General features: G+C 51.2%; 1 long non-coding RNA gene across 1 annotated transcript; it reads right to left on the bottom strand.

The window, feature by feature from the left end:
* Positions 1–4860: 4860 nt before the first annotated feature.
* On the bottom strand, positions 4861–12596 carry LOC144276046 (uncharacterized). The gene is made up of 3 exons (XR_013348183.1): positions 12555–12596; positions 10417–10470; positions 4861–5002 (listed from the first exon to the last, which is right to left on the bottom strand). It is a non-coding gene; the product is annotated as an uncharacterized LOC144276046 (long non-coding RNA).
* Positions 12597–14188: the final 1592 nt, after the last annotated feature.

The raw sequence follows: 14188 nt of genomic DNA, 5'->3' as shown, positions 1-14188 counted from the left end.
AACAGCTGAGTGGTGTGATATTCTCACAGCTGCCAGGGGGTGGGGCTTGGCCATTCTGAACTGTGGTCTAGCCACTGGGGGGCGTCGCTCCACGGGGACAGAGTCAGTGGGCACTTGGCCCAACATCTTCAAAGGTGCCCACTGACTGTCCCTGGGGCTGGGCGCTGGAACTAAAGCAAAAGCCGAGGGAGCCTGAATCTTAACTCTGCCTTTGGCCAGAACAGGTTGTCTTGGGTGGCAAATTCAGTGTCCATTTTGAAGCACTGTTGCAAGTACAAGTATAGCCTGGATCCAGGCTTTTCCAGCACCCCTGGCCTAAAGCCCCTTTCTGAGCAGAGCTGGACCCACCTGAGCCCCCTTTCCACCTGCCCAGGCACTAGGGCTGCTGCTAGACAGGCAGTGTGTTCACTCTGTGCAGCTCCATCGATGCTGGGAGGATTGGAGTCGGCCATGCCTGGGTGACAGGGTCCAAACAGATGGCTGTGTGTACATATATGAGCAGCGAAGGAACCTTTGTTATTGACACAGGTGCACCGTTTGTCTGAGGTCAGGAGGGAGCCTGACGCTCCCTTGAAAGCCCTACTCTGCATACTGAGTTTTGGCTGGGGTGGGCACATCTGCAGATTGTGCGGAGGGTACATGCATGGACAGCATTAGGCAGAAGGAGGACGCTGCCTTGGAGCAATGCCTGGACCTGCTCTGGGCAGATGGTCTCTGCTTTTACTCTGCTGGAGCCAACTGGCCCCAGAGACCTTGCCCATGACCTGTCCTCAGGACTCTTGCAGACTGAAGAGCTGTATGCAGAAACACTGGGGTTCTCCTGGGTCCATCGAGAAAATCCACTGGGGCTGGGGACTGGGTGTTTCGAGACGATCTGATTGGTTCTCAATGGCAACAGTTCTTTCTGTAACCTCCTCCACGTCTCTTCTGCTCACCATTTTTCAAACTTGGAAGGCTAATCTCACCCCCTTTCAACCCATCATGTGATGTTAAAGACTAACTCCTAGATTATATCCTTAGAATAACTACATCCTCTCCTTTCTTCACTGCTTTGAGCAGTGGAGATACTTCAGATATCCCCATTACCTATAATCAGTGGCATCTGAGATAATATAAACAGGGCCATTCACACCTCAGAGCTATTATTTCAGGCTATCTGCAAACTCAGGCAGTCATCACTGCATCAGTTACACCTGGGTCATGTTCTGAAGGTTTTCTCTGCAGCTATAACACTAAAGAGTTTTTTTTCCTCTTAAAAAGGAAAGCTGGGACTCTGGAGAACATGTATGTTGCCTGCTGGCCAGCGCTAGGGAACACTCCACATTCTGGGAAAACACTGCTGCCACTCACGGGGGCTGGGACCACCTGAGTGTCATATGTTGGGTCTTCCCTGCCCCTCTGGAGGACAGAACGTGCTGGCTGCATTTCTTACCACCTCAGCCAACAAGGAGAGGCATCTACATAGCTGCCAAATCCCTTCTGTGGCTGGTGTCACTCGCCAGCTGGTCTGTCTCCATGCAGACCCTCAAGGGGCAGCAGCAAGAGAAGAGATCCCTGGATGGCTGCTTAGCAGGTGCCACACTGGCCCCCGGTAGCCAGCAGGTGTAACTGGAGCTATCCCTGCACTGTGGCGTGGCTGCATGAGATTTCAGCTGGGCTGTGAAAATGCATGGCAGGGCTGCCAAACGATTGTCCTACAAAACGCATGGCACTTCCATGGCACATGGGCAGCCCTGTGCCAGCTCACAGTTGGGATTCTGGTGGCATACTGTTTAAACCAGGCAAAAATCCAGCTTCACCAAACCTGCACTGTCCAGGTGAAAACCTCCATGCTGGAGGACTCCATCAGCCTGGGGTCTCTTTGTATTTGGTTACAAAGTCCTTGTCAGCCCACTCATTTCTCACCAAATAAACAGGGCAAGCAACCCTATGCAGAGGTGTCACTTCACTTTCTAGCTGCCCATTGACAGATGCCTCCGCTCTAGTCAGAGTTCTGACGGCCCCTCACTCCCTTTGTTTTTCCTCGCAGGGCTCTGGGAAGCACCTAGAACGGCTGGTCAGCGTGCAGGGTCGTTCCATTGGCTTCTTCTGTTGTGAAGCCTGATGTGACCATGAAGACCAAACTGATTAGTCAGGATGATATGGAGACTCCAGGGCCATGCCAGGCTGAGGCAGGCTCCCCTAGGCTTGGAAGCATCAACTCCATGCTCCTATCTAGAGTTAAATGTCTACTTCAGCCCCACAAGCTAGGGGTGCATTTGGCCAGTATTGAGCAGGGACCATCCTGCCTGGAGCCTGACTCATGCAAGCCTGGCAGCTGCCCCTGGAAGAAGCTGCTGATTGCCCTAGGAATAATGATCACCATTTCACTAATGGTCCTGCTGCTTCTCTGGCATTACAAGTGCATCATCATTGACCGGTACTGTGAGGGGAACAGTGAGGTGCTGCCCCCCTTATTCAAAATTCTTCAGAGAAAGGAGACATGAAACTAGGTTGGGGCCTGCTCCCAGAGAGACCACGCCCCTGCCTGCAAGAAGGATGAGGTGGACCAGTGCTGAGCAGTTGTGACCGGGACTCTCCTGGGGACAGCAGCCTTAACTAGGAATGTGGCTCCTGAGTGAATGGATCCATTTGCCTGGACAAATTCGGCAAGCTTGCTTTGGCAGGCTCTTGTTCTAGTTACTGCGTAACCTTCTCCCATGCATGTACTTGCTTTCCCCAGAGCCTGGTGAATGTAGCATTAATAAACCATCTCTCAAGTAATGTAACATTTTGATTCACACTAAATTTCATGATCCTTCCAAGCTGTAGTTCTGACTGAATGGCGTGGGGGGGGGAGTCGTCCCTCTTGCTCTGAGGGGCACATCTATACCCATTCTGGGGCCTGGCATGCTGGGATCACATTGTCTAGGGCTTCTCTGCTTACTAGGGTCCAAGTGGTTTGTCACAGGCTTGTCCTTTTCAAGGCCCTGAAAACACCTTGTACACCACTCACAAGCCCCCTATATTGGCCCAATAGTCTAGGCTGGATTTCCCACTGGCCCTGTGTCATCATTCACACCAGTACAGAAGAGCAGTAAAATACTACCACTGAGCATCTCACTAGTTACACCTCTGCACAGGTGTGAATGGAGACCACAGGGGCAAGGCCATGAAGAAGCAGGCTGTGATTCTTAGAGTGTAGATGGCTATGGTGGAAGGGGGTCTAGAACATGCATCTGGTCTCCACTCATCTCTGTGGAATTGAAGTGACACCTGCCCTGACCAGAGAGATTTGTATCTGCTGAACCACCTGTAGACATGACCACCTAATCCATGTTAGGCAGGACCTGCTAACTACAGTTTTGTTTTTTACCCTCCATACTTGTCAGTGTCAACCCTGCAGTCTCACTTGCTCTCAGAACTTAACTGCATCAGCCCTAGCTGTGGGGGCAGCCTGCTGGAGCAGGTCGGAGGAGGGAGAGGATGGAGCAAAGCCTGGCCGGGGCAGTCCTGCACCCTTGTGATTATGTGCCCTATAAGGCAGCCCCAAGCACCGCACATGGAAATGCACCAGCCCCTCAGTGGGGCAGGTGTAAGCCAGCTGCTTGTCACTGTGCCCAGCCAGAGCTGAATCAGCAGCTGTGTCAAATTCTTCCTGCTGTGATGTTGTTTTTGTGAAGACCGAAAAGAGAGGGGCTCTCCCAGTAACAAAGCTAAGAATGAGGTGCTATTGGCCAGGGCTCTGGAGGGTGACTTGAGACCTGGGCTCAGTTCCCAGCACAGCCACAGGCCTCCTGGAGGACCTTGGACAAATCACCGCATCGACCCGGCCTCTCCAGTCCCCAGCGGTAAATAACTCGGCAAAACGCTGTCTGGCAGCAGGGGAGGGGCTCACGTGCTGTGGGGAGGAGGGCTGCAGAAGGACCTAGATAGAAAGCTGCATCCCCCTCCAAGGGGAGGTCTATGTTGTGATTACACACCCACAGTCAGCCCATGCTGGCTGACTCAGGCTCGCAGGGCCTGGGCTGTAAAACTGGTGCAGATGGGGGGGGGGGCCTCAGGCTGGAACCTGGGCTCAGGAACCCTCCCCACTTGCCAGCTCCCCAAACAGCTACACAGCAATGTTAGAGCTGTAGGCTGAGCCCTGCAAGCCTGACCCAGCGGCCAGGCTATACCCTGTGTAGCTGGGGAGCTCACAGTGCAGGCCACCTTTCTAAGCATGACTGTCCAGTAAACCTGAGGGGGGGGCTCTAGCAGGAGTGTCCAGATCATTCAGCCAAGGGCCCAGAGCTGCTTCTATCTAGGCACCAAAGGAAGGGACCAGACTTTCAAAGGAGTGCAGCCTGAACAGTGCCCGCATCCCAGGGGGAGCAGCTGGGCTCTCAGAAACTACTCTCCAAGTGCTCAGCATCGACAGCGGGAAGCTGAGCCCAGGTCGTGTGCTGCCTGCCCGTGCTCCTGGCCCAGCCTCCACCTCTCCTCCTACTTGCAACAGCGGTGGCTGCTCCCCTGGAGGGTAACTCTGGGTTGTGTTGGTGGATTAGCGCAATCAGAACTGTGGAAAGCTCCTTCCGCTACTAGTCCCCTCCCCTGCTGCCTTGTTTACCTGGATCGTTGCCTAGTTGCCTCTTTCCCTGTGCCCCAGTTTAATAACCTCCTGGACACACATGGGTGTGTGCGCACATGCCCTCAGGCCCACTCGCCTTTCCCTCCCCCAGCTCCTTCGGGAAGGTTTGCTGGTTTAATTTCCCACCTGCTGCTAACGCAGTAGCCGCTGGCCTGGTTTCCTAACAAACCTGCCGCAAAGCTGCTGAGCAGCCATGCCCTTTGCATGAGGAGAGCAGAGAAGGGACCCAGAAACAAACCTTGCTTTAATTGCTAGACCCAAGAGCTTTCAATGCGGTACCCACGGGGAGGTGAGGTTGGTGCAGGCTCCCTGCTGAGGGCTTTCCTGGCAGAAGCATTGGTCTGTTGAGTTTGCTGTCAATTCACTTCTTCATAAATGGGCTCCTCTTCCACGCTGGGGGGAAAAACACAGGTCAGTTGCCCCTGGTGCTCTGTAAAGCCTGCTGCCACTGTGGGTGTGATGTGGGTATGTATAAATGTCACCTGTGTTCCGTGTTGCACAGAGCTCCATGGGAGCCAGCTGGTAAAGGGTTCGCTGTTCTTTCCGAGCAATTCCTTTCTCAGACCTGACAAACTTACTCTACCTAGTACACCACTTTCATGATATTTATCCATTACAGTTAGTGTGTGAGGTCTCCCCTGAAAGCTGGTCACTTACCAATACTCATCATCATTGTGAGATGTGTGTACAGGTTGTATTTAAGGAATAATGTAACTATGCTGAAAATTATGGTCTTGGGGAGAAAAAGCAGCAGCAGGGAATCCTATGTCTTGGTGATGGCCCATTCAAGCAGGAAGGAATCGTCACCTCTCCCTGACTAGCCAGTTATGTAACATGTTACTCAATTGTCTACCACTGCAACAACCCAGAAAAGTCAATGGAAAACCATCAAAGATAACAAAGATCAAAACCACTTGGCAGTGAGGAGGAACAATATTACAGCGAGGGGATCATTCTGTCTGTGAATCAAGACAAAGGTCTGACTTCCATATATCACAGGGTGGAAAAAGACCCTTTGTATCCATTCACTGAGGGGCTGCCTCATGAAAGAGTGGGTTCTGGCTCCTTAGGGCCAGCAAATGCTGCAAAAGACTGAACTTTGGGGGCAAGAGTCTACATTATTAGATAGGAGAGGGAACTATTAAGTATCAGTCCTAGTTTGCATTTTGTTAGTTTGTACGTAACCATTGGTTGCCAGCACTCACACTTGTTCCTATTTGAATCTCTCTTCTTCCTTAAACAAATGTCCTTTTGTTTTACTATAATTGCACTCAAGTGCTGTGTGGGACACAGGAGCAGTGGTCTATGGTAAAACCACTAAACTGGAGTTCACTGTCCCTGGAATTTCTGTGGATACCCTGTGATCAGGAGCAGGCACCACAGGGGACACTTCGAAGGGACTCAGGGGCTGGGGTGCATCTATTGGCAAGGGACAGGACTGCGTTTGAAGGGCTGACAGTGTCAGGGAGCTGACATGCAGCTGGCACAGGCAAGACTCCCTCACACTGGAGACGAGTGGCAGGAAGGTGACTCTCAACACCGGGTGCCCAGAGAAGCATCACACTCTGCCATGCAGGCGGGGTTTGTTTTGCTCTAAGTTACCCTAATGCTAGTGGCTGCTGGGTTCAACAGAAGCAGCTGGAGTCTACACTTCCCTTGAAGCTGTCTATGGATCTCAGCAAATTCCCATTCTTGGTCTCCCTGGTTTCTCTTGTACACCACGAATTCACAGTAACATACCCACACTGAGAAATACCACGTGTCCCAAGGCTCTGGCTGGGCTTTTCAGAGAAACCATCTTGCAGTTCTGCTAGGAGAAATTCACAACCAAGGTTTGCAACTGTCCCCAGGCAGGCATGGCTGTAACCGTCAAATGCTTTGAAGTCAGCACAGGGAAAGATGCTGATCTAGTGTTCATAAATAAATCCCCATACATCCATTTCCTCTGCCGTGCACATCTCAGGGTTGTTCACTGACAGGATCTGCAGCTTCCTCCCTGTGTTTGCAGGGTAGTTGTAGCCATGTTGGTCCCAGGATATTAGAGAGACAACATGGTGGAGCTAATATGGTTTATTGGACCAATGTCTGTTGTTGAGAGAGACAAGCTTTTGAGCCACACAGAGCTCTTCAGGGCTGGGGAAGGTACTTCCAGAATCACAGCAAAATTGAAGGTGGAACAGAGTGTTTAGCATAAGTAGTTAGCACACGTTATAAGGGACCATTCAAGGTAGAGTGGTCCGTTAACAGCTCTGCAGTCATAGGACTGAAAGAGGGGGTTAGTGGGTTACAGAGTGGTGTAATAAGCCAGGAGTTCCACCATGCACCTTGCTGGGAGTTCCTTCCCCAGCTCTCTCCTAGGTGTCCTGTATTCCTTGAAACACAGATTGTCGTTCTGTCCACAACCTTGACAGACCTGGACTTCACCTGGAATGGTCCCCTGAAATCTGTGTTAAATGCTAAACAATTTGTTCCCCCTGTATTTAACTTTGTACATTTCCCAGACCTGAAGAAGAGCTCTGTGTAAGCTTGAAAGTGTCCGTCTCTCACCAAACAGGAGCAGGTCTAATAAAAGATGACATTCGCCCCCTACCTTGTCCCTACCTTGAGATTTCCCTACCTTGTCACGCTGATATTTAGGTGGAATAGAAACAGAACCTGAGGTTTTCCCTGACATCCACTGCTGAACTGGAAGAAAACACCTCAAGAACCGACTGTATTCTCATAGGCTGGGGGTGGGCAAACTATGGCCCACAGGCCACATCTGTCCCGCGAGCCGTTTTAAGCCAGCCCGCGAGCTGCAGCATGCAGCTCGGCCTTGCTCCGATGCTCTGCCCAGGGCTCTGAATCGGGGGCCAGACCACACAGCTTGGCCCTGCTCTGGCTGGGTCGAGACCGCACCATGCAGCTCCCGGAAGCCATGGCGTGGCCCTGCTCCGGCTCCTATGCACTCCAGTGGGAGCTACAGGGAGTGGTGCCTGCAGATGGGGCAGAGCGCAGAGCTGCCTGGCCACGCCTTCGCATAGGAGCCGGAGAAGGAACATGACATTACTTCTGGAAGCCACTTGAGCAAAGCGCCGCTCTGAGCCTGCACCCCCTGAGCCTCTCTCCAACCCCCCTGCCCCAGCCTTAATCCCCCTCCTGCTCTCCAAACCCCTCAGTCCCAGCCCAGAGCACCAGCCTCCACCCAAAACCTCTCATCCCCAGCCCCACCCCAGAGCCCGCACCCCCAGACAGAACCTGCACTCCTTCTTGCACCCCTGCCCCAGCCCTGATCCCCCTCCCACCCTCCGAATCCCTCAGCCCCAGCCCAGAGCACCATCCTACACCCCAAACTCCTCAGCCCCACCCCAGAGCCTGCACCCCTCCCACACCTCAACTCCCAATTTCGTGAGCATTCATGGCCCACCATACAATTTCTATTCACCGATGTGGCCCTCGGGCCAAAAATTTTGCCTACCCTGTCATAGACACATCTACTCTGTCTGGGTGACCCTGCCAAAGTGATCCATTTGGGCTGTTTTGGGTAAAAATTCACTTTAGTCTTGCATGCAGAGGTAATAAAATGTTATCCTTGTTGTATGACTAACAGGCAGCAGAACTGTACTTAATAGGGCCTAATTGAGCGTGGGGGGGTGTCTCCCGAGACTTAATCTCATTCACTAAGCCGGAGGCAGTGATGCCCAATCCAAGCACAAGTCAGAGCAAGTGGGGCAGGTGTTCTTACAGGTTGGTGCACCATTTGACCTGCCAGAGTTTAAAGACCGATCAGACTCAAGTCAGAGTCCTTGTTTCTTTCTGCTCAGTGATCACTCGGCTGAACCTTAGAACTGGGCGGGGGGGAGGGGAAAGGGACAGTGGTCCACTAGCCCTGAGGTTCCCCACTACCCAGTGAAATCGCTAAGAAAGAAAATCTCTATGAAGTGGGCAGAGTGGTGGACCCTGAGAACACAGAGGCAGCAGGGGCATTGCTTGACCCTCCCTTCAGAGGCGGGTGGTGAACCCACATGAACTTTGGGACTTTGCTGACTTTGGACAGCCACTGTGGGATGCAGCGGTGGGAAAGGGGGGAGTGGCATGCTAAAGGGACATTTGTCAATCAGACTTTCGTGCCCCAAGCTGGGAAACTGACTATTGCCCAAGATATTGGGGGGAGGGGTACTTATGATCATATACTTTTGAATCATTGCAGTGTTTTTCCAAACTAATACTGGGCTTCCTCTCCCTTTTCACAAAAGTTTTCTTTTGTTATGCAGACTCAGTGCTTGCAAGTGGGAAAATATTGCCTCTTAGAAGTACCCAGGGTGGTGTTTAGTTTTCCCAGATTCCACGGTAGGGCTTGAGCCGGTTCTGTTTTGTAATGTTAACAGGAACCCCTAGTCATCAAACCCGGCCCCTGCTGCTGTCAAGTCACCGACACCCCTGGCAGAAGCGTTCTAGGTGTAAGAAGTAGAACCTTGGCTTCAGCGCAGCAGGCTGCAAAATGCAACCTTTGGAGCGGACGCTGGTGAATGCTGGAATGGCCTGGGGCACATTAGAAGTAACTCTCATGACATCAGAGAAGAGCAGAGTCAGACCTACTGTATGACCCAGCACAGCCTGTGCCTCCTGCTGCTTCCAGAATAGCAGCTGGTAGGATAAAGGCTGCAGCCACCACCTGCTCTTACCCCTACTGACCTCTCAGAACTGACTCAAAAGCCAAAGCATTCCCCAAAACTTGGGAAACATCTTGCACAGGGATCAGATTTGCATTTCAGAGAGTTGGTGCCACTCCCATCCAGGAAAAGCAGGAGTGGTACAAAGAGAGAAAGGACAGTCTGTATCAATCTGGAGAGCTTCATATGGTAACCTATAGGCCCTGCTGTATCACAGTGCCCCTGTCAATAAGGCTGGATTCCATTTTCATGGAAATGAAACTATTCCCCTCCAAAAATGCGTGAAGGAAAAGAAGGTTCTGATGTGCTTTGAATTCAAGCCCTGAAGGGCCAAGGTGGTCAATGGGATTTTAGGAAATGCAAATCAGGATCCTCCTAAAGATTGCAAGAGGAAGAGAAAACAAAAACTCCTTGCAAAGCCCTGTGTTATATTAGTGTTATTTATTTGCATTGCAGTAGAACCTAGGACAGGTGCTGGACAAACACAGAACAACAGAGACCGTCCCTGCCCCTAACAGCTGACAATCTAAGTTAACCAAGGCTGAGCAAAGGGAAGAAACCCATCATTACTGTGCAGGATTTGAAGAGCTAGAGCCCCTCCAAACAGGATGATGCATTGACTTAACCCTTCTCTTCCCGATCAAACGCAAGTGGGATAGATCAAAAAGAAATAAGGGGAAGGGAGGAGGTGCAGACCGTTCTGAGACATGAGGCATGGACTTTCAGAAACTCAAGCTGAAAAGTTGTGAGAAGCCCTAGCAGCTTTTTGTTTAAGAAACAGGAAACGTTGTCCCTCTCTGACGTAGGATTCCGTCATCCTTTGTAACCGCAGCTTTGTGCCAGCCAGACACAGGGAGTCGTATTCGGCATGGGCTATTCAACTTGGCTTTCATTTAACATACCTGCCACTGGATTTGGTGACTGAATGCCTCACAGAGAGGGATACTGATTTCTGGCCTTCCAGGAGGAGGTAAGAAGAGGAACGACACAGACACTCACTCAGGGGCAAAAAGGGGCAACCTCCTCCCCAAACCATGCTAGGAACCGAATTAGGCCAGTGGGAGCCTGGGGAGAGGGTGTCAGGCAGCACACAGAGGGAAAGCAGCCAGGGCAGAGTTACAGGTTGGGGACAGAAGCCCCATTTCTAGTCCTCACCTTGGGGAGCGGTTCAACTCAGTAAGGGTCTCACGGACCGGCTCAGGAAGGGCTCTGGAACAGACAGAAAAGAGTGCCACAATGTTCGTCAGGGCAGCCCGGGGAAAAGCAGGGAGCTGCTTCCCATCTTCTACCAGAGAATCAGCAGCCAGCAGGGGGGTGCTTTCCTCATAGCACCAGCTCCAAGGGGAACTGACGGGGCAGCGAACCAGGGCTCTGCTAGGAGGCAGGCGTGGGTGACTTGTGCCCCACCTGTATGTACTGTACAGGCTTCAGCAAGCCCTTAGGAGATGCTCCCAGGAGCTGAATTTCCACAGCACTACAGGGAGGCTCAAACGTGACAACCTAACAGCATGAGCGGCTCTGACCGCACGGCCCACTGGGCAGCACAGCTGTCACAGAGTGAGGGCCAGGGCAGTCACAAGAGGTTTTGTCTAAAAAGTTTCCTCCTTGTCTCAGTCAGACCTGTCACACCGAGCAGCTGGCAGAGGTGGGGAAGCAGATGCTCTTCCCCAGTTACATTGAACAGACACTAATCGTGCGGGGCAGGGAGAGTAGCTGTTTTCCAGGGCATCTGTCCCTGCACACTGTGAAAATACTGTACAGCCCCTCCTGCCTGTTCCCTTCCACCCCTGCTTTCCTCCATCGTTCTCTGGGGTTATCCCAGCCACCCCCATTCTTCCCTTTCTTTGCCCTCACCCCATGCCCTGCACACCACAGGAGAGCGGAGGTGATTGTAGGGCTATGCAGTGAGGCCCTGATGGCAAAAACTGATGGTGGTACAAATAAGCCCAGGTTGAAGTGAAAGGCATTCGTGATGACCCCAAAGCTCCCCAGCCCAGCTTCCCTAAGGGGTCCCAAGGCTCCAGCATTTCCCTTGTGCTCTGTATGGGTGAGGAAGGTAGGTTTGTCTGGCTAGGGAGCTCTGGTCACACAGGGAGTGCCATGCTAACTTGCTGGGGGGCTCCCTTTGATGTAGCACACCCTACAAACAGGCTTCAGTACAGGGCTGCATCACTGGCAGAGCCCGGCCCAGCAATCAAGGGGCAGAAAGGCATGTCACAGCCTCCTGTCTGCAAATCTTGCGCCACCTCCCATGGTCGCTTCTTTCCCCAGGTCCATTCCCCTGGGGAACAGCAGCCAGGAGAATGGCACCTCACTGCCAGACTCTGTGGCCCCTCATGGCTGCCCTAGAATTGGCACTAGATTTAGACAGTGGATGCTTCCCTAGAGCAGCCCATAATACAAAAATCAATCCTGTTTCTGTAACTCCCGAACTGTGACCCTTACACTAGATGCTGCTTCTTGTAAGTGTTTTGATCCTTGCCCTAAATCTAATGGCTGCCAAAGCTCACCTACAGAGAGCCCATCCCGCTGCCCCTTCGCCTTTCCTGTAGGGATGGAGTGCATTCTGATTGGATGCTTCCAAACTCTTCTCTCCTCCCGAGAGTGATGATGACAGAAAGAGTGGGGACAGCCTCAGGGAGAAATGGGAAGCTATGCTTTCAAGACAGCAACAGATGACAGGAGTGATTGTGAGCTTGTGCCATCCAGATTCTACCCTCTCTGGTCCCTGTACCCTCCTACGCCTTGTTCCAGATAATCAGGATGATACCCTGGGAACCTGCTGCAACTTTTCCCGGAGTTTCTTTAACTCTGTTGTGTATCAAACTGGCTGATGTGACCCTCTTGGATTGCAGTGATGTTGCAGCAAAGGTGGCTCTATTTAGTTTGCGCTCATGGTTATGCGGGAGGACTGCGTACAGCACAAGGACCAGCGTCTGCTATTATATATACAATAGGGAGAGCTCCTACTTTGAGTCTTGGTGAACCTCATTAGTTGTATTAAGTCAATATTCAGTTGTAAACTTTTGAAAGAACAACCAGAACTTTTTGTTCAGAGTAACGAACAACATCCATTCCCGAGGGGTTCGGCAATCTGAGATTCTGCTGTATACAGAATCTAGAAGCCATTCCCACACCTTCTGTCAGGTTTAATAACGATAAGTGGCACCTGAGGCCTGAACTACCCATCAATGCCCTTTACAATTTTGACTATCCCATCTCAGGCTACCGGGTACCTCCCGCCTTTCCTTAGGAACTGGCTGCAGCACCACCAAAGCTGCTCAGGTGCTTACATTTTTGGCCACTCATATTTGTTCAGAGGACTTCGTTTCCTGAAAGATAAGAGCAAAAATATGTGAGATGCGTCTCCAGTGCTGTTAGGATATAGATATTCAGGCCTGTCTGTAAAGGCCTAGACTCTAAGAATTTAGGTGCAGTCTTATCACTTGGCTAGTTATAGAAGTATAAAAGAAAATCAAAATCACCTTCTGCTGGTGTAAGAGCCTTCTCTCACTGTGACAGTCTGAGGCCCTGTTCTTAGGCTAAGGCCTCTGGCTAAGCAGCAGAGGCAGCCATAAGCTGGGAAGTGACCGGTCACAGCCTCACATTCCAAACTAGTCACATTGAAAGAAGGTGCTATTGGGCTGTTAGGATACAATCCTGTCCTGATAATGCCTGTCACCTCCAGAGAAAGGGAAGTGCCTAGAACCCAGGTTGTGAGTTCAATCCTTGAGGGGGCCATTTGGGATCTGGAGCAAAAATTGGGGATTGGTCCTGCTTTGAGCAGGGGGTTGGACTAGATGACTTCCTGAGGTCCCTTCCAACCCTGATATTCTATGATCAGGCTATGTAAAAGGAAACTTAGTTTGATAGCATCCTGTCTGGCAAGAACTCACTTATCAATAGCTGGGATGTGAAATCCTCACTTCTGTATTGTTTTCTCATTATAGTTCCCACTTTGCTATTGTTTATTTGTGTGGTCTCTGGCTCTGTGATTGTTTCTGTCTGCTGTATACTTAATTTTTCTGGGTGTAAACTAATTAAGGTGGTGGGATATAATTGGTCACATAATCATGTTACAATATGTTAGGATTGGTTAGTTAAATTTCAGGAAAATGATTGGTTAAGGTATAGCTAAGCAGAACTCAAGTTTTACTATATAGTCTGCAGTCAATCAGGAAGAGTGTGTGGGGGGGAATGGGGGTGGGGAAATTGGAATCAGGTTTAGCTAAGGGCAGGAATGGGAACAGGGATACAGGCGTAAGGCTCTGTGGTGTCAGAGCTGGGAAGGGGGACACTAAGGAAGGAAACTGGAATCATGCTTGCTGGAAGTTCACCCCGTTAAACATTGAATTGTTTGCACCTTTGGACTTCGGATATTGTTGCTCTCTGTTCATGCGAGAAGGACCAGGGAAGTAAGTGGGTGAAGGAATAAGCCCCCTAACAAGTGCCCTGGACCGTAGCCCCAAAAAAGCCACACCCAGTGGGAAATAGCCCACAAATGGGCTATCAGGGGCCTGCAAACTTGTTCATAGTTCAGACATCTTAACTGAGAAACTGGCTCATGGCCCCATTTCTCCCTCCTTGCTTGCAAGTGCTCACCCCACCTGCCCCTCCCCACCCCAGGGCCAGGCCTCCCCTCCCGATGTGGATACACTTAGTCCCTGACCCTGCATGCCTGCATGCATACTCTGCCCTACCTTCCCCATTTGTAAGGATAAGGACTGCGGGAGAGCTTCCAGTGACCATGTCAGAGAAAACCCTGGCTGCCATTTCAGTTTAATTTGGGGGGGGGGGGGGGCAACTTTAACTGTGATTCCAGGGGCTACTTAGGCACCTAAAAACTCTAGGGTTTTGGGTTTGTTGGTTTTTTGCAGATAATAACTTATAAATTAGCTGACAGGAGCACTGTATCTAATGCCTATAA

This window comes from Eretmochelys imbricata, chromosome 16 (assembly GCF_965152235.1).
Source record: "Eretmochelys imbricata isolate rEreImb1 chromosome 16, rEreImb1.hap1, whole genome shotgun sequence".
Classification (NCBI taxonomy): Eukaryota; Metazoa; Chordata; order Testudines; family Cheloniidae; genus Eretmochelys; species Eretmochelys imbricata.
This window is presented reverse-complemented; position numbering and strand designations above follow the sequence as displayed.